Raw genomic sequence first — 19,879 nt, 5'->3', positions numbered from 1 at the left:
TGAAAGGTTAACTCCACCTTTGGTGAAAAAACAAAAAAATTACATAACTCATACAATTCTACACAAGCCACATTGTAATTTAATGTTAACCATTGCCTTTCCTTTTTAATCTGCAATTTATTGTAAAATTTAATGCAATATGGCACCCTGGAGGCATTATGTACACTGGTGTGCAGAACACCCTAGGAAATGTAATTTCCTGCTTGTATGACTGGCTCGATAATTTTCATAGAAGTCTGCACCAAGATTAAAAAAAAAAAATGTAGGCATCCTCTGTAATAGAAATGTTTAGATTTATTTATTACAGGTACTTATATAGTGCCGTCACTTTGTGCATATATATATTGTACATTCACATCAGTCCCCAACCCTCAAGGGGCGTACAATGTAAGGTCCCTAACTCACATTCATACATATACATACTAGGGCCAATTAAGACAGGAGCCAATTCACTTACCAGCATGTCTTTGAAGTGTGGGAGGAAACCGGAGTACCCGGAGGAAACCCACACAGGCACAGGGAGAACATGCAAACTCCAGGCAGGTGGTACCGTGGCTGGGATTTGAACCAACGACCCTAGTACTGCCAGGCGGAAGTGCTAACCAGTTTTGCTTGTTACTTCCTAAGGGTTAGTCACTTCTAAAGGGATGTAGACACTGCAAGTGGCAGATGGCTAAGGAAAGGTATGAACTGCTGGTGGGGCGTGTACTTAAGTGAACTTACTGCTTTGTTGTGTGTGGGCAGAGCACAGGTTCATTTCAAGGGCTTATGCGCACGGTCGATTAGGGCCATACACTGCCCAGATTGTTTTGTTGTCGGCACCCCCAGAGCCGCTCCAACGGTCTGGAGATTTAAAATCCCTGATCTTCTCCCTCTTCTATGTCGTTGCTTTCAGGACAGATTAGATGGATTCTGATTGGTCAGTGTGATGGGGCTGACCAATTAAAAATCATCTGGTCCATCCTGGAGGTGCTGACAGACAGCTCAGCAACCCCAGAGGTAAGTTCAGCGGGGACTGGGGGAGTGGGTAGGGTGTCGGATGTTCACTATTACTTTTTTTTAGAAAGGTTAACTAACCCTTTTAAATATGAGCTATTTTTTTTTTTCTCAGCAGGGATACAGACCCTGATTTGCTAAAGGATTTGAGAATGCTCACACAATAAATTGTGCAAGTATTCACTTCAATTATCCAATCGTGTAGATAGTTAACAGGTATTTTCTTTTCACATGATTGGATAATTAAAGTGAATCTTCTCACATAAATCATCCTCAAGGTGTAAACACGGCATGTATAATACAAGGTAAACTTCTTCCTCCATGCAACATTAATCCTTTTTTTTTTTTTTTCCTCCAGTGCACTCTATTGTGCTGCACTTGTACATTACAAATAAAAACTTTAGATTGTCCTCATAAAAAGGCTACAACAATGCTAGGGAACTATGACCGCTTTATAAAAAAAAAAAAAGCTGCATTACATACTAAAGTGTACTAAAATATATGAATTAGAATTTAACTGTAAACTCTGTGGTTATATTGTGTTCCTTTTGGTTTTGTCCTGGGATTATTAATTCTCCTTTTCCTTTAAAGAAAGATGGCTGAAGAGAAGGATCAGAAGTGACTAAAGTGTTTTCTACTTGCAGTGTGTGTCTAGACCCCAAAATATAGATGTGCAGAACATCGATCTCATTAGACAGTTTGAGATTTGTTTTTATTTCTGTGTGTCAGACCCATTTTATAAAGCTTATCCTGTTTGTAAAGCTTACAAAAATGTCAAAGGTCCTTACTACCAGTGGTTGAAAATGCTATGTATTGGTGAATAGTTTGTTCTGATTCTATTTTGTTCATAAATACAAATCGCGTAACCTGGCATGCAGACAGTTTGCAACTGAAGTTACTGCATGACTGTACCAATAGTTAGTATTAATGCATTCTCTAATTTGCTGCATATGTAAATACATTTAAAGCATATCTCTATCTTTGCAGCTAAATTGAGATAACACCTACTTTATATTTGCTACACATTCCCATTCACATAGCATAGCAGAGTTCCCAGATGTCCCTTATTTCTCTTTAATTGTCCCTTTGGTCTAACATATAGATCTTTCTAAAGCTTGACTATTTAATACCAAGTGTTATACTATACTACTTTACTAAACTTTTCATCCAACCTCTAAATGAGTTACTTTAAAAAACCACTGTAAAAATGCAATGGTGAAAAAAAAATAGCTTTTGGATTTACCGATTCATATTTTTGCATATTCTTCCTATTTTGGTATACTGCATACATGGCAGGGGTTCATCCTTTGTCTCCATACATCGTGTCCCTCTTTTTCATCTTACAAATTGGGAAGTATAATAGTATAACTTAAAACAAAAATTTTAAAATTGCTGCTTACTTTTTTTTACTTGCTTTTCACATGCTTAGGCCCCATTCAAATGATTGCTGGCACATGTACTCTAAGCTTGAACTGGTGGTTTTGTGTCTACATCTGCCTCCAGCTGCGTGCAGGCAGCCTATGGAAGTGATGCAGACACTGTACCCAGCTGCACCGACACAGCCGCATGTCAAAATTTGACAGGCATGCCAGAGCACTTGCACTGCCATTTATCCCTGTGTAATGTTAAAGCCACCAACGTAAAGGATAAGTTCACCTTTCATAACATGTTACACTCATATTCAGGGAATTCAAGGAATGGCCCCCACTTTGACAGCTAGCAGGGGATCTTCTCCCCCCTCACTAGCTGTCAAAGTCCCAACAGCCTTAGCGGGTTTCGGCTTGTAGTTCTCAATTAACTACCACGGCACTCTGGTAGTTAATTGGTTCTTCCTGTCCGTGTATTGGCTTGCTCGTATGGGATGTGTGGGCAAGCAGGAATACTGACAGGTCTGCAGGAGACCTGCATGGCACAAGCAATCTGCTGATTGGTGCAATGCTTTACAGGCTCCTGCAACAAAAAATAATGCCCATATTTTTACTTGCAAAAAATGTGCCTTTTATTATTTTTTCTGTAAAAAGGTGAACTTATCGTTTTTATAGGTTTCCCAAAGCAACTTTTAATATACAGCCATGTGTGGCACTCCTTACACCCATGGAGTTCTATAAAATAAATAAACAAGTCAGCATGATTTGACTTGAGATTCCCATTTAAACAGGTTTAACCCCTTCATGACCGAGGGTAAAACTAACCTTAGTGCCCAGACCCAGTTTTGCAACTTAGACATGCGTTCGTAAAACTGTACATATGATTGCAACTACTTTGTGTATCCAGGTGGATTATACCTTCTTTTTTCGGACAAATTAGGCTTTTTTTTTTTTGTGGAAAATGGTTTTGGATATCTCCTGATTTTTTTTTTTTATATATTAAAGTAAAACTGGTCCAAATTACTACAAAAATATTTTTTAATTTAGCTGTATATTTCTTGCTAGTACCATAACCTACCACCAAAGAACAACCCTAAAATAAATTGTCCTGTTGATCGCAGCAGTTCCACGTATTTGTGTAGGTTATTTGTTGTTTGTATCCATAGTAGGGTCCAGAGGCAATAGTGCACTTTTTTTTTTTTTTTTTTTCTTATCCTATCTAAAATATGCTGACTATAACCTTTTGATCTAGCAATTTTTTTTTTTTTTTTTTTTTTTTTAAGGCTCCATGTACACCGGGCTCCAGTTCCTTTGACAGAACAAAAACGCTCATATAGACCGTCTTTGTACAATGTTTAGGCGTATTTTGCATTTTTCTGCCAGAAAACTCCAGTCAACCAGAAGGGTTTTTTTCTGCCTCTAAAAATTGAGCTTACAATATGCATCTAAACGTCCTAATGTGCATGGACTCATAAGATAACATTGAGCTGCTTCTACAGGCAAAACACAAAACTGCTACAGAAACTGCATTTTTTAAGCCAGGGTGCATGGAGCCTTACACTCTTTTTGTTTGTTTACATCTTTCTCCCCTGCAAGGAGAGAAAGATGCAATGTATCTTTCTCTCTCTCTATTCAGAGAAGAAAGAAAACATAGGGGCAGGCAGCATAATAACTGATTACTGTGATAGCCAGTCAGAGGCTATCACAGCAATCAGGTGACCAGGAACCGGTAGTCCAAGGTCCTGATTATTAGTATCAGACCCGTGGCTCTTGGTGAAAGCTGTGTCTCTGTGCTGGGAGTGTGCTCCCAGCAGAAACACAAGAACACGTATAAGCCGTGCCCAGGTTCAAAGCACACCTTCTAGATGCCGCATGTGTGTTACTGTTTTGTTATGGGGTCAGTTTATATCTGTTCTAAGGTCTGGTCCTTTAAACACCAGCACAACTGGTTTTAGCGGGCTTCTATACTTACTATAAAATTGTTTCCGCTACTGATTGCTAGAATTCGGCCTTCACGTTTCCTACAATACACAATGCAGCTGTTGCATGCTTTTCATGGTATCTCCCCTTGGCATCACTGCTGCTGTCTCTTGCTCTTTGTTTTGAAACAGTGACGTTTCTTGGGCAACACTGGTGTTTAAACAGGAGACTGTGTCTGGCAGCCAATCTCATGTACCAGTCAGTGAATAGGAGCATTTTAACCCTACGAGTGCCTAGCTTGTAATCTAGTGTGTGGGCTCTGTTTCAGCTTGGCTGTTGAAATATCTTTCTAGAGCAATTACCTCCACATTTTAGAAGTGCAGACTTTGTTCTGCAGGCCAAAACATGCAAATTCAAGTAACTAAAGATCTTTTTTTCTGTCTAAATAAGAATTTCTGGTTGCTAGAAACTGCGCTCATTCGATGTTTTTGGTTTTAGTTGTAGAACATGGTCAGTGTAACCTGTTCATCAGTCCTGTAGTCACTGGGCCAAAGTTTAAAAACCGCTAAAAGAATGAATGAGCTTACACTGAGCTGATACCTCACCTAACTTCTTTTTTTGTCTGATTTCATTACCTGCTTGGATCAGTGGGTTGTCAATTTTTTGGAATGGTTCTTGAGTTAAAAGGTCCAATCTGTGCTTTCTTTAAACCGTGTGAGGACATCATGGCAAGTGCCAACTGCTTAGGGACATTGATATGTTTCTAAAAGGACAAAAGCACTTTTAGGTACTTTTTATCTTGAATGGTTATGGTATGCTCAGTGTGCTAGAGGAGTGGTCAAGTGTGGATAAAGGAAGCCATTAATGAGAGGAAGTTGATGTTTGCCTTTGAAACCTCAGATTTGCCTGCTTGCTACTGGTTTTATGAATCAGAAGTCATTGGATTTGCTGGAGAACCACCACAATTGGCATTTAAAGAAAGAGAGATCAGCTATGTAAGCATACATTTCCCCTTCCCCACTACTCCCCTATTCTCCACCTGAATAAAATAATGCCTGCTTCACCTTAAGTGGTTAGTCAGTGGGGGTGGGTAGGTTCTCTGACTTTCTTTCCTAAAACCCAGCTCCATACTTCCTATCTAGTCTAAGCTGGGATGCTACTGTACAGTAAAACCTGTTTTGCTTTTAGATCAGTTGTAGGTCTGACAACTGGAAAATTTGGTAGGTACCTTAGGTGCCCATAGAAAGTGACATCTCTGCACTAGGTTGATATTTTTTACTCTTTAATTCATTCTTCTTACTCTGTGGTTAAATAGAAACTTAAGGCAAACACATGTACACTGTTTTTACCTGGCTACTGATTTGTAGTTCTACATTTTTCACATTGCAGCCAGATGGGCTGACATCTGATAAAACCGTATAAGTCAGGCTGACTGAATCTTCACCTTTACCTCTGTTCAGTGAGCAGGGATCTGGCCTACAAAGTAGTAATGCTCATCCAAAAATTAGTACAGCAATGTTCTAGCGCCTAGCAAGGTTAATATATCGCAAGTATAGCAAAAGCAGCAAATATATGCAGTATATAGTTTAACTGTTTTTTTTTTTTTTTAAATGGTCTAAGTTTCACTTAAATGGTTACACTTGATGTTTGTGACCATGTAAAATTTGTATGATTGAGGATTGTGTGGTTCATTCACTTGTTCAGGTAAATATGGAATCATTTAATTCTCTGAAGTTTTTCAGTGTTTAATAGAGTGATTGTACCGCTTTCTAGTTATTTCTGGGGTCACAGACTATTGAAACGCACTTCTCACTTCTTCTATTGTTTGTTTTATTTTATTGTGTGTTTTTGGTACCATGAGAAGTTGTTTTTTTTTTTTTGTCAAGCTGTCAACACTTTGTAGATGTCTCATTTAAGGGATGAAAGTTCATTTTTAATTTGAGTTAAACCGTTCTGGTTACAATAGCCATCGTTTCTGCATTGTTTGGTTTATAATAATGGAATGGAGTAGCATTAAAAACATTGAGTTAGAAATAGTAGTCAGGCTAAGTCATTTGTTACAATATACTTACATTATTATAACAATTAATGCTTGAGTCAGTCTTATTATACAGGTGAAACTTGAAAAATTAGAATATCGTGCAAAAGTTCATTTATTTCAGTAATGCAACTTAAAAGATAAAACTAATATATGAGACTCATTACATGCAAAGCAAGATAGTTCAAGCTGTGATTTGTCATAATTGTGATGGTTATGGCTTACAGCTCATGAAAACCTCAAATCCACAGAAAATTAGAATATTGTGAAAAAGGTGCAATATTCTCGGCTCAAAGTGTCCCACTCTAATCAGCTAATTAAGCCATAACACCTGCAAAGGGTTCCTGAGCCTTTAAATGGTCTCTGTCTGGTTCAGTAGGAATCACAATCATGGGAAAGACTGCTGACCTGACAGTTGTGCAGAAAACCATCATTGACACCCTCCATAAGGAGGGAAAGCCTCAAAAGGTAATTGCAAAAGAAGTTGGATGTTCCCAAAGTGCTGTATCAAAGCACATTAATAGAATGTTATGTGGAAAGGAAAAGTGTGGAAGAAAAAGGTGCACAAGCAGCACGAATGACCGCAGCCTGGAGAGGATTGTCAGGAAAAGGCCATTAAAAGTGTTGGTGACTTTCACAAGGAGTGGATTGAGGCTGGAGTCAGTGCATCAAGAGCCACCACACACAGACGGATCCTGGACATGGGCTTCAAATGTCGTATTCCTCTTGTCAAGCTGCTCCTGAACAACAAACGTCAGAAGCGTCTTACCTGTGCTAAAGAAAAACAGACCTGGTCTGTTGCTCAGTGGTCCAAAGTCCTCTTTTCTGATGAGAGCAACTTTTGCATCTCATTTGGAAACCAAGGCCCCAGAGTATGGAGGAAGAATGGAGAGGCACACACTGCAAGATGCTTGAAGTCCAGTGTGAAGTTTCCACAGTCTGTGTTGATTTGGGGAGCCATGTCATCTGCTGGTGTTGGTCCACTGTGCTTCATTAAGTCCAGGGTCAACGCAGCCGTCTACCAGGAGATTTTGGAGCACTTCATGCTTCCTTCCGCAGATGAGCTTTATGGGGATGCTGACTTCATTTTCCAGCAGGACTTAGCACCTGCCCACACTGCCAAAAGCACTAAAACCTGCTTTAATGACCGTGGGATTACTGTACTTGATTGGCCAGCAAACTCACCTGACATGAACCCCATAGAGGATCTATGGGGCATTGCCAAGAGAAAGCTGAGAGACATGAGACTGAACAATGCAGAAGAGCTGAAGGCCGCTATTGAAGCATCCTGGTCTTCCATAACACCTCAGCAGTACCACAGGCTGATAGCTTCCATGCCACGCCGCATTGAGGCAGTAATTGCTGCAAAAGGGGCCCAAACCAAGTACTGAGTGCATATGCATGCTTATACTTTTCAGAGGTCTGATATTCTATGTACAATCCTTGTTTTATTGATTGCATGTAATATTCTAATTTTCTGAGATTGTGGATTTGGGGTTTTCATGAGCTGTAAGCCATAATCATCACAATTATGACAAATCACAGCTTGAACTATCTTGCTTTGCATGTAATGAGTCTATCTCATATATTTAGTTTCACCTTTTAAGTTGCATTACTGAAACAAATTTAACTTTTGTACGATATTCTAATTTTTCGAGTTTCACCTGTATTTAGTACAGCACTGTGTACATGATTCCACTTTTAAGAGCCGTTCTATGAAAGGTACTATTGCTTTGCATTTTTATTGAGGTGACAGACAAGGTACTGCAGCAGGAGCAGGCATAAACACTTCTTTCTTTGCGTTTTGACTGGAAAACAGAGATAGGAGAGTTGGTCACTTGCAGCAAGCCATAATTGCTTGGATTTCCTGATGGTACTTCTAAATACAAAAAGATAAAATACAGAAGTGCATAACTTTGTGTGTGCTTGAGGAAACCAGAATACTGCCAGGTCTATGCTCTCTAGTAAAGCATTATAAAAAAACTGCTAAACTCTTTTAAAGCTCAACTCTGAGGTAGTTGTTAATTGTGGCAGAACCTCCTGGCCTATGTACATTTTATTCTTGGGAGAGCGAGAGATGACAGAAGAAACCGGACCACTTCCAATTCTATTGTAAAATCTTTTAAAGCTCAACTCCAGGTTAGTTGTACATTGAGACAACAGCTTCCTGTTCTCTTGTACAATTTTAAGCATGGTAATATTTTAATAAAACTAAGTTTTCAAGAAATGTACCTTTTGTGTAGTCCCTGACCCCATCCATTTCGGTTAGAAAGCGCAGCCCTGCCCAGACACCAAGAGGTGATACTAAGTTAGCAACACTATTACTTCAGCTCACTGAAGACACTGCTGCAAGAAACTACAATTCTGATACAATGGGAGTGGTAGCTGTCAGTGGATGTAAATGTGGGCTAGAGCGTGGGTGGCAATTTTTTTTTTTTTTTGTCAATCTTTTTTGGTCTTGCCAGTAGTTGTCTAGGGGTGTAAATGTGGGCGAGACACTGGTGGGGTTTTTGGACATCCTAACCTTGCCTATAGTTGCCATTAGGTGTTAATGGGGATGGGACTGTGGGCAGATTTTTTGATCAATCCAAATCTTGCCTGGCAATGATATCATGTCGCAAGCCAAGAGTGGGCAAACCTGGAGTCTGAGATGCCTGGGAAGTAAGGATGCTACCACTGTTGGCAACAATGGATAAATTACAAGACCGGTTGCCTGGGGAAACAGTGGCCACAGCACCACCTGTCTTGCAACCAGAATGTTGGCTGCATAGAGCCCTGGAAATGTTGCATTCCATAATGGAATGATCATTGGATGCTGCTTTGATTGAAATAGGAACAGACATTCTGAATAATGTCTACCCAAAGTTCAGCTTTAATGCTCTCTGCATTGCTATTCCACAGTGGCTGTGTCCATAAGTCACGTCTAGCAACCAAAAAGTGTTACTGTTTATACTTGTATAGAACACAATTGTACATTACATTTTGTTTGCAGTGACCCCTTGCAAACAAATGACTTGGACTCCAAAGTTTGGAAGTGTAAAATGCCTCATTTAGCCCTGGTTCACACTGATGCGGTGCGGAATTTGCATCACAATCGAACCCTGTTCATGCGAACTGCTGCGGGTGTGTATGTTAACAATCCGAAAGCAGTCCGCAAAATGCAGTATGATGTACAGAATCGGATCACATAGGTGTGAATACCCATGCAATCCAATTCTAGTGCGGACCCAAATCACATGCACACAAATTGCATGTGATTTGCACAGGAATGCGGTGCAGTTCGTGTGCGAATCACATGTGATATACCGCACCGCATATATGTAAACCCAGGCTGACTCTTAGATTGTAAGCTCTATCGGGCAGAATCCTCTGTTTCCTCCACGGTGCCATAGTAGTTAATTGAAAACCACTACAAGCCGACAGCTGAAAAGGCTGCCGGGACTTGTAGTTTTGTTACTCTGAGAATACTGTGAATGAGTGATGCGGGCGAAGCGGCGCGCGGCCAGTTTTTCTTAAATTGTGAGTGCCAGCAGTGAGGAGAAGATCCCCCACTAGCTGTCACAAGGGGGGGGGGTGGGTACAGGGACCAGTCAATTTGTAGCATGTTACACCCTGAATATAGTTATAACATGTTACAAAAGGTGAACTTATCCTTTAAAAAGGAACTTAACCCACCAATGTAACAGTTTAAGGAAACTGTTACAGTTGCTAATGTGTTTGGTAGCCCTAAATCGATCTATCAAGCCATCAAATGGCTGGTGTCATAGCTAATCACATGTGCAGCATGGCAACTACAGACCGAAGAGAGGCCAAGATGGCAAATTCTTGGCTGTAAAGGATAGGGAAGTTCCGCTTTAAAGATTGGTCCTCCACTCCCCATTAAGTATTGGCACCCGAAATTGACAGGCACTCGCTTCCACTTCCACTGCAATCGCCTAGGCCAGGGGTAGGCAACCTGTGGCTCTCCAGCTGTTGCAGGACTACAAGTTCCATCATGCCTCTGCAAGTCATAGTTGTAACTGTCAGTTTTGTAATGTTGCAATGCCTCATGGGAAATGTAGTTCCACAACAGCTGGAGAGCCGCAGGTTGCCTACCCCTGGCCTAGGCAATCAGAAGCAGAAGTTGTCCTCTTGCCCTCCCTCCCTGTAGTCTTGTGGGACATGTGACCGGTCCCAGAACACGACCGGGCCATTCAGGAAGCGCAGCGCTATTCACACATGCGCAGTGGGCACCCGGCTGTGAAGCCATAAGCTGTCACAGCCGGGTGCCCACACTGAAGATGCCAGTGCCTGGAATACAGGACGGCCGGTGAAATGGGCTACGGCGGGGCATCTTTGGACAGGTGAGTGTCTGTGTTTTTTTTTTTTTTTAAAGTCAGCAGCTACAGTTTTTGTAGCTGCTGACTTATTTTTTTACAGAGTGAGTGGAACTCCACTTTTAAGCAAGTGGTAGTCCCATGGACAGGAAATGACATTGGGAATATGACAGTGTTGTAGACCACTTGGCACATTTATCCCTCTGCAATGGTCTTGATTGTTGGGTTGGTGTGGAATTATCTTTTCTGTCATTTATAGAGGAGTCAAGTTGCACATAAATGTCATTGAATCACTTCAGCTTCAGAACTCATCATAAGAAGTCCATCTTAAAGAAGAAAACTTAAAAAGCTGCAAAAGCTCTTGAGCCAGAGCATACCACGCCACCATTTTTACTGCTCAAACAGCATTTAAGTAGCAGGGGTAATGTGGACTTGGAGCTCTGAAACCACTTCTTACCATCTCATGTTTTCCTTTGGAAAGGGAGGGCTTCAAACAAACATTTTTACTTATTTTAGAGCTTTGTATGTATGTGCAAACTTAGTCCTGTCTTGTCATAGAGCACTATCTAGAGCACTTTGTGACATCACCAGGTTCATAGTTTTTAATGAGAACATTGATTATCATAATAATGAACAAAGTGAAGTGATGGCACTAATCTGATTTCTGAAGTTGAATCTGGAATGACTGCCACTTGGTTGCAATACTCCATTTTGCCCATCATTACTCCTTAGATTGCATCACTGAATGAGCTACGTTAGGTTGCAATGGTCACATGAAGACTAACAGCGTGAGAATGTCTGCCAACACTGACAGGCATTAAAGAATGATTGAGGCCTTTAGGACATAAGGGGAATAACACCCTTTTTAAGCAGAGTTTTCTCAGACATTCGTTGGTAAGAGGGAAATTATTTTCGAAGCCAGTATTTCACTTTATCATACATACAGTATACTGTAGCATTTTCAGATATTTAACATTCGGTCTGTTCTTCTACCTGGAACCTTAATATAGCAATTTATTTCACGTTCTAGTTGACTAGGAGAGTCCAGTAGAATGGTACTATGATCATATATCAGACAGGCAAATATACAGTTTAATTCCTTCCTGGATTACCTTCTGTACATTGGTGATATTTCTGATTTATTGTCCAGATAGCAGGCTGGAGGTGGAGAGGTGACCTAGGAATCTGCATTGCTGTTGGGAAGATCAGTATGTGACCTTATTCAGTCATGCATTGTGGAAGATCACAAGACTGAACAAAATTACAAATCATTATATGCCTGGTTTACACCATCAGTGTGAATAGCTCAGAAGGCGCTTACTGTACTATCAGATGTTAGTACAGCGATCTCCCTTCTGAGCTATTGTGTTCTGACGGGGTCTGCCCGCTGACTGTCAGCACTGATCGGATGCTGGTTTTCCAGCATGCACGTTCGACAGAAGTCGGCCAGTTTCTGTCAAACAGACTGGTGTACACATGGGACGAATGTCGGCTGGTTTCTGTTGAACCGGCCGATAGTGGTTAATATTCGGCCCGTGTGTACAGGCAGAACATGTAAGTCCCATACTAATCTATCTGGTCTATTACAGTTTGTTGGTGTGTGTTATGTCACATGTTATTGTGCTTTGGGCTGCCACTGTACCACAAAGGACTGAAAATCAGACATTTTTAAGACACTGTGCCCCACAGTGGACACGTCTCCCAGAATGTGCCATTTTTGTGCTGTGGTGGAATTTGTTGTATGTACATGTGCAGGTAAATGCTGATACAGAAGTCATTGGTATTACCCCCAACATGGGTGCTTATAGACATTCGTGCCAGTTATACTCCACATTCCCAGGTGCCAGACAACACCATGAATTTTACACCTCTGCACATACTAGTTGCTAAGCATCTGTGGACATGAGACCTTAATATTTAGTGACTAGATACAGTGAAGTTTTCATAGTAGTATAGTGGTCATTTGATTTGGGACTTAGGTAGGCAATACATTCCTTAGCTCAACTGCGATTTGTTCAAAGTACAAAGTTCACTTATGGTCCACATTTGTAACATTTGTTGCATTATTGCTTTAAATTTTTCTGCAATGTTCAAGCAGTGTTTTTGAGCATATAATCAAGGCCATGGAGTCGTCAGTAGCATTTTCAGTTTTCTCTCTAACATTTTTGTGGTGATATCAGCTGGTGTGCCTGGCGGTGTATTTTCTGATGTATACCAGTGTACCTTCTATGGACTGAAGGAATTTTTACATATCAGCTATTTTCCATATAAGTACTATACTATTATTATATTTTATTTATTTCAGGTACTTATATAGTGCCGTCAATTTACGCAGCGCTTTACTTCTATATTATACATTCACATCAGTCCCTAACCCTCAAGGGGTGTACAATCTAAGGTCCCTAACTTACATTCATACACATACTAGGGCCAATTTAGACAGGATTCAATTAACCTACCAGCATGTCTTTGGAGTGTGGAAGGAAACCGCAGTACCCGGAGGAAAACCCACGCAGGCACAGGGAGAACATGCAAACTCCAGGCAGGTGGTGCCGTGGCTGGGATTCGAACCAACGACCCTTGTACTGCCAGGCGGAAGTGCGAACCATTTAGCCCAGCAATGGGCAAACTACGGCCGGCATGCCGTATACGGCCTGGCGGACCTTTTAATCCGGCCCACGGAGCTAGGCTCCCGCTAGGCTCCTCTCACAGTCCACCCTGAAGACCGGTGTAGCATGAAAATCTGTCTCCTATGAGGATCTGTCCCCCTTGACGTATCTGCGCATGTGCCGGAGATCGCCGATCGGCTGCTAATGCCTGAAACTGGCACATGCACAGATACGTCGAAGGGGAAAGATCCTCATAGGAGACAGATTTTCATGCTACACCGGAACGGCGCGGGAACACGGCGAGAGGAACGCGCGGAGCAAAGGTAAGTGAATTGACATGGGGGATGAATTACTATATGGGGGATGAATTACCATATGGGGGATGAATTACCATATGGGGGATGAATTACTATATGGGGGATGAATTACTATATGGGGGATGAATTACCATATGGGGGATGAATTACCATATGGGGGATGAATTACTATATGGGGGATGAATTACTATATGGGGGATGAATTACTATGGGGGATGAATTACTATGGGGGATGAATTACTATGCTTACTATGGGGGAATATTACTATACTTACTATGGATGACACATACACATCATTCATCTACTCTTGGTCCGGCCCCTGGGTCCAATATATGAACCCATTGCGGCCCTCAAGTCAAAAAGTTTGCCCACCCCTGATTTAGCCACTGTGCTGCCCCTCTATATACTATACTATACTATATACACTGCTCCCAAAAATTAACACTTTGAAAACATATCAGATCTCAATGTGGAAAAATATAATGCTGGATCTCTATACTGATATGGACTGGGTAACGTGTTTTTCTTTCTAAACTTTCTAAACAAAAGGCCAGTTTATTGTCTTTCAGACTTTAGGGGCCAAACTGTGGCCAATGGGAGTTGAAAAGGTCCTGACATTAGTTGGAAAAAACAATACACCATTTCTGTTGTCATTGGGAGGAATTGTGCCGTATCTTTGTTGTCACCGGAAGAAATTGTTGCTGTCATTGGACCCCATTTCTGATGTAATTGGGAAGAATTGAGCCCCTTCATTGGTGTCAGTGGCGGGAATTATACCCCAATGTTGGTATCCGTGAAAGAAGTAGTGCCCCATGGATAAAAGCAAGCAAAGGGCCACATCTCCCCCCCCTGGGCCGCAGTTTGGACACCCCTGTGATAGACCAACACAAAGTGGCAATAATTGTGAAGTGGAAGAAAAATGATAAATGGCTTTTCTTCAGCAGGGACAGGGAAGCTGGTCAGAGTCCAATCTGACAGAGCCTGAGCTATTTTGTAAAGAAGAATGGGCAAAAGTTTCACTTCCAGTCTCCCCAGAAAGACTTTCAACTGTAATTGCAGTGAAAGGTGGTTCTGCAAAGTATTGACTCAAGGGGCTGAATACAAATGCACGCCACACTTTTCACATATATATTTGTAAAAAAAAATTTAAAACCATTTAGCATTTTCCTGCCACTTTGTGTTTGGTCATATAAAATACATTTACCTTTCTGGTTGTAACATGACAAAATGTGGAAAATTTCAAGGGGCATGAATACTCTTTCAAGGCACTGCACCTACTTTTGGCCCACCCCATAGTGTGTGTGTGATAGAGATATATATATATGTGTGTGTGTGTGTGTATATGTATGTATGTATATGCGTGTGTGTATATATATGTGTGTGTGTGTGTGTGTGTGTGTGTATGTCAAAATTAGTATCATTTTTTTTTTTTTTTTCTTCAACTAGACAACTAGAGCTTTCTTTTGGTAGTGTTTAATCACTGTTTTTTGGTTTGTTTTTTTTTTTTTTTTTGCTATATTAATGGAAAAATACAGAAAAATATGATCACCCTCCTAACCCTCTTGTATTGAACTGTATCGTTGTTGTGTTGTCTTCCTTTTATATTGTAAAGTGCTGACCAAACTGTTGGCGCTATATGAATCCTCTGAAAACTTAGGGGGGTCTGGAGGAATGCTATTTTGTGAAGATGGAGGCTCTGATATTTTGAGATGTTTAAGGAATACATGATTTGAAAAGGGGGGGCTAGGGTTTATAAGATGTTCCAGGTGTACAGATTTGTAGAATGTAATTAATGATTAAAAGTTTGTAATATATATGTGTTTGTATATTATGTGTTTTTGAAAAAAAAAATGTGGGTTTTGCTCTTGAAAATAAAAAAAATGCTGCTTAAGGTTGGCCTGGGGCCTCTCAGTTGGAGGTTGCTCCTTACAGCCATGATGCTAATTTCATTATTACAGTAATGTTGTTAGCAGCACTTTATAAGCAGGGCTGAGTGACTTTTGGTTATGCTTTGGAATGCATTAGCTAGGCAAACAATGCAGCAGTTATTTCCTCAACAAAGAATAACTGCCTCTAAACCTCTGCTCTCTGCTGTGCAACCCAGACCGGTGTCTGTAATTCATCTGCATCCTGTCTTTTCACCAAATGAATGGGTGAGCAGGTTTGGTCTAATGGAAGATGCTTGTCATGGAATGTGGTAGCTAGCAAAATGTTTTTGTTTTTTTTTTATATAGTGATTTAAGTAGACTTTTATAACCCAAAATAAATGATAGTGTGTAGGCATTTATAATAGATGTTGGAGTTTAGGGTTGCTATAGCTTCATGTAAGGGAATGACCTGAAGAGCAGTGAAAAACTTGCCGGGTGAAGACCGTGTGGGATTGCTTTATTAAAAGTCATCAGCAACAGTATTTGTAATTAATGACTTTTAAAAAAAATGTCTTACAATCATATTTAAAGTGGTGCTTTTACCATTTTAATGCATTCTCTGCATTAAAGTAAAAAACCTTCTGTGTGTATCTCCCCCTCCCCCCCTTGTACTTACCTGAGCCTGATCTCAATCCAGTGATGTGTATGAAATCAGTGGCTCTCTCCCTCCTTATTGGCTCAGAGGCACAGACGCACACAGCACAGCTTGGGAGCATGTGGCTTCCTATGGGGAGGTTCTCTTTGGGGGGAAGCCAGGATTGCCGTGGGGAACCCAAGCAGTGGAGGATCAGGGCTGCTCTGTGCAAAACCAGTGCACCAAGCAGGTAAGCATGACATGTTTGTTCATTTTAAAAAATTATCCTTTACAATCACTTTAATTGCAGACAGCATTTGTATCTGCATTCAGATATTACAATATAAGTAGAAGGGGCTTTGTTTTCACATTAAAGTGGAACGTTCGGCCTAAATTAAAAATGGGCAGGCATGCTTTGTCTCTTCTGCATTAAAGTTAATTGCCCGCCTATCCGCACATGCAGCTCACTGTACACATTTGGCATTTGGTAGTGATGTCATCCCCACCTGGCCAATAAAAGCAGCCAGCGATCGAGACTCGTAAGCCAGATGCCCAAAGATGACAGCGACTAGACGGGCAGCTCATGGACGCCACAGCGCTGGAGCCAAGCTGAGTATAGTCCTGTTTTAAAATGACCTCCCCTTGAAACAAATTTCATCTGACCCGTTATTTAAAAAAAAATATATATAGTAATAATAATACTACTAAAAGATTGATCGAGGGAGGATCAGCAGTATGGGCAAACCAGGCTCTATTGTATTGCAGTGTGAGTAGTGCTCTGCTACTCCTCTGCTGTCTTTGAAGTTGAGGCAAGTGGGTGAAAAAAGCTGTGTTGCATCTGGACGGCTTGCCTCCCGTCCTTTCCCCTCCTCCCCTCCTGTCCTTTCCCCTCCTCAAAACTATATAACCTCAAGTACACATGCTAATTTGGCCAACCCTGTTTGGAAATCATAAATACAGACCTGATCATTTACTTTAGAATCCAGAAAGATGCCATGCTATTAGAATATATTTTTACAATGTAAAATGTTGCTCTGTACTATTGGCTTTGTATTTGTTGAAACCGTGTACTACTTGGTTGTGTAAAAAATAAAAATACTGAAAGTAAAAAATATGGCTGTTTAAATATCAGTGGAATATCTGGATGACACATTCCTTTGTTAATGTCAAAGGTTTTTTTAGGCTGTTTTCAAAAACCGTATGCAATTGCATATATTTGGCAGACGTAATGATGACAACTGAGTAGCAAGTTGTAGCTGTTTCCTAGGCTCTCTCATCAATGGAGCTGTTTGAGTGAAGTCAGCTTGAAAACATCTCTCATGTATTTCTGGAATTGCCTTATGCAGTCTCATTAGCACCTTCTTCAGGTGTCATTTCTTCTTCACGTGTGGAAGCAAGAAAGGTGGGAAGATAAAAATAGCTGTAAATGTATCGCTAATGTCGCTGCTGGTTTGTCAGAAAAGCATATTCCCTTTGCCATTTTGCTTCAGTAGTAAATATAGCTCTGCTGGGAGTAATTACAGGAATGCATGAATGAAATGCTTTGCTGCTCCGTGGAGATACAAGTGTTACTTTACTACTTTGGAGCTTTAGAAGGTGATGGGACATATGAAATACCTGGTAAGAGAGAATGACATGGATTCTTCATAGAAAATTAAAAGACTGAGATGCAGAAGCTAAAACTAGAACCAGTTAAAATTATTAAATACAGTTCCATTGTTCGTGCTTGATGAGCTGTTTACAGTCTAATCCATTTCTTTCATAGTAGACACAATGCAGCCAACTTTTGGTGCACTCACACCTTCACTGGTCATTGGCATTAATTATCCTTTCTCATCTGCTTGTAAGCCAAGGCAATAAGAACACAGTCAAGGTGGCTATAGACTGACTGAAATGTGGCCAATCCATCAGGAGCCGGACAAATTTCTATCAGTGTGTGGGCTCCCCCTGCTTTACAGAAGTTGAATGTCCAATCCGCTTCAGTTGAAGGGACAGGTTGGAAAATGTACCTACAGGTTGCAAAATTTAGCTGTAGCCAATAAGTTTTAGTCATTGATCAGTGTATTCTGACATTGTGACTAAGTACATTTTTTGTAAGTACAGAAAAAACCAGTTCATCCTGCCAGAAATCAAGGATCCCTGTAAAACTAGCCATACAAGTATAGATTTCTGTCTTTCAGCTTGTGGGACAAGGCTGCTATTTCATGGATGCAGTACAGTGAGTGCCTGTTATCCTAATGGAGGAAGTGTGTTACTGGCTGGTTCACCATGTAAATATAAAAGTAAAAAAGGGAAACTAATATGTATTTACATATTACATAAGCCAATGTATTTACAGACTGAAAATCTGCAAATAAATTGCTTGTTCATGATGCATCCTAATCAACTCTGTAGTCCTAGCTTTAGGCTGGCTCTACGCATTTTTTTTTTTTTTTTCGTTCAGTTGGTTGAACGAAAAAAAAAAACCTGAACTGACAGGTCCCTCCATCCACACAAGCGATGCTCATGCAGGGATCTCCACTGATTTGCTATTGTGTTCTGACAGCGGAGACTCCTGGCCCTGTCAAAATACACTGATTTAGTTCTGCAGTCATTGGCTGCACACGCCGATCGAATGCTGGTTTTCTAGCAGGACCATTCAACAGAAGCTGGTCTGACTGGCTTGAACAGACAGCGGTACACTCAGTGAAATTTGGTTGAAGTGTCCATATATACCAGCCTTTAACCACTTGCCTACTGGGCACTTATACCCCTTTCTTTACCATGCCAATTTTCAGCTTTCAGCGCTGTTGCACTTTGACAATTGCGCGGTCATGCAAGATTGTACCCATATGAAATTTGTATCATTTTTTTTCCTCACACATAGAGCTTTCTTTTGGTGGTATTTAATAGTCGCTGGGCGCTTTACTTTCTGCACTATAAACCAAAAAAAGTGCAAAAAATTTTGAAAAAATTTTTTTTCTTTGTTTCTAATATAACATTTTTCAAACAGGTAATTTTTTCTCCTTCACTGATGTGCGTTGATGAGGCAGCACTGATAGGTGGCACTGATGGGCATCACTGAAGGGCACTGATAGGTGGCTCTGATAGGCAGCACTAATGAGGTGTCACGGATAGGCGGCACTGATGATGGGTACTGATAGACAGCACTGATAGGTGGCACTGACTGGCATCACTGCTGGGCACTGACTAGCGGCACTGCTAGGCTTTGGCAAAACCGCTGGGCACTGACTGGCAGCACTGCTGGGCACAGGTGGGTGGCACAGGTGGGCAGCACTGGTGGGTGACACTGATCATCAGGGCACTGATCATCCATGCCGATCCCTGCTCTGACAACTGCCGGTTCTCGGCAGTACTTTCCTCGCGCTCTGACAGCATGAGGAAAGTGCAGCAGAGAACCGGCAATTGCGTTTCCCAGTGATCAGCGTGTCATTGGGCACAGCTGATCACATGGTAAAAGGTCGATGTGATTGGCCTTTTACCACATCACGTGATCAGCTATGTCCGCAGGAGAGCGCGTTCTGGGAGGACGTCATATGACACCCTCCCAGAACTGTCCGGCTGCAGTGTAGCCGTCATTCGGCTAACTGCGGTTGGCAAGTAGTTAAAGATTTAAAAATAAGTTTCACCTTTTTCTAGTCACAAACGAACAAAGCAAGCAAAATATCCAGCAGTGTGAGAAGAGCATTTGAATGTAATATATAAAATACATAAATCTTAAATATTTTAAATTATCAACACAACTAATGTGCTGGGTAGACAGTTATTTCAGCATAATAAAGAAGTATGTGAACATATTCTGCATACATACTG

At 41.0% G+C, this 19,879-nt stretch overlaps 1 protein-coding gene across 10 annotated transcripts in view; it reads left to right on the top strand.

Annotated features, from left to right (window-relative positions):
* Window positions 1–19,879, top strand: part of ZMIZ1 (zinc finger MIZ-type containing 1) — a 470,001-nt gene that overhangs the window by 83,007 nt on the left and 367,115 nt on the right. The gene's annotated exons all lie outside the window — the stretch shown is intronic.

The sequence above is a fragment of the Staurois parvus genome, unplaced genomic scaffold (genome assembly GCF_062004578.1).
Source record: "Staurois parvus isolate SC_StPar_1 unplaced genomic scaffold, SC_StPar_1.0 ptg000291l, whole genome shotgun sequence".
NCBI classification, from domain to species: domain Eukaryota; kingdom Metazoa; phylum Chordata; class Amphibia; order Anura; family Ranidae; genus Staurois; species Staurois parvus.
The sequence above is the reverse complement of the archived record's forward strand: the minus strand, read 5'-3'. Positions and strand labels throughout refer to the sequence as shown.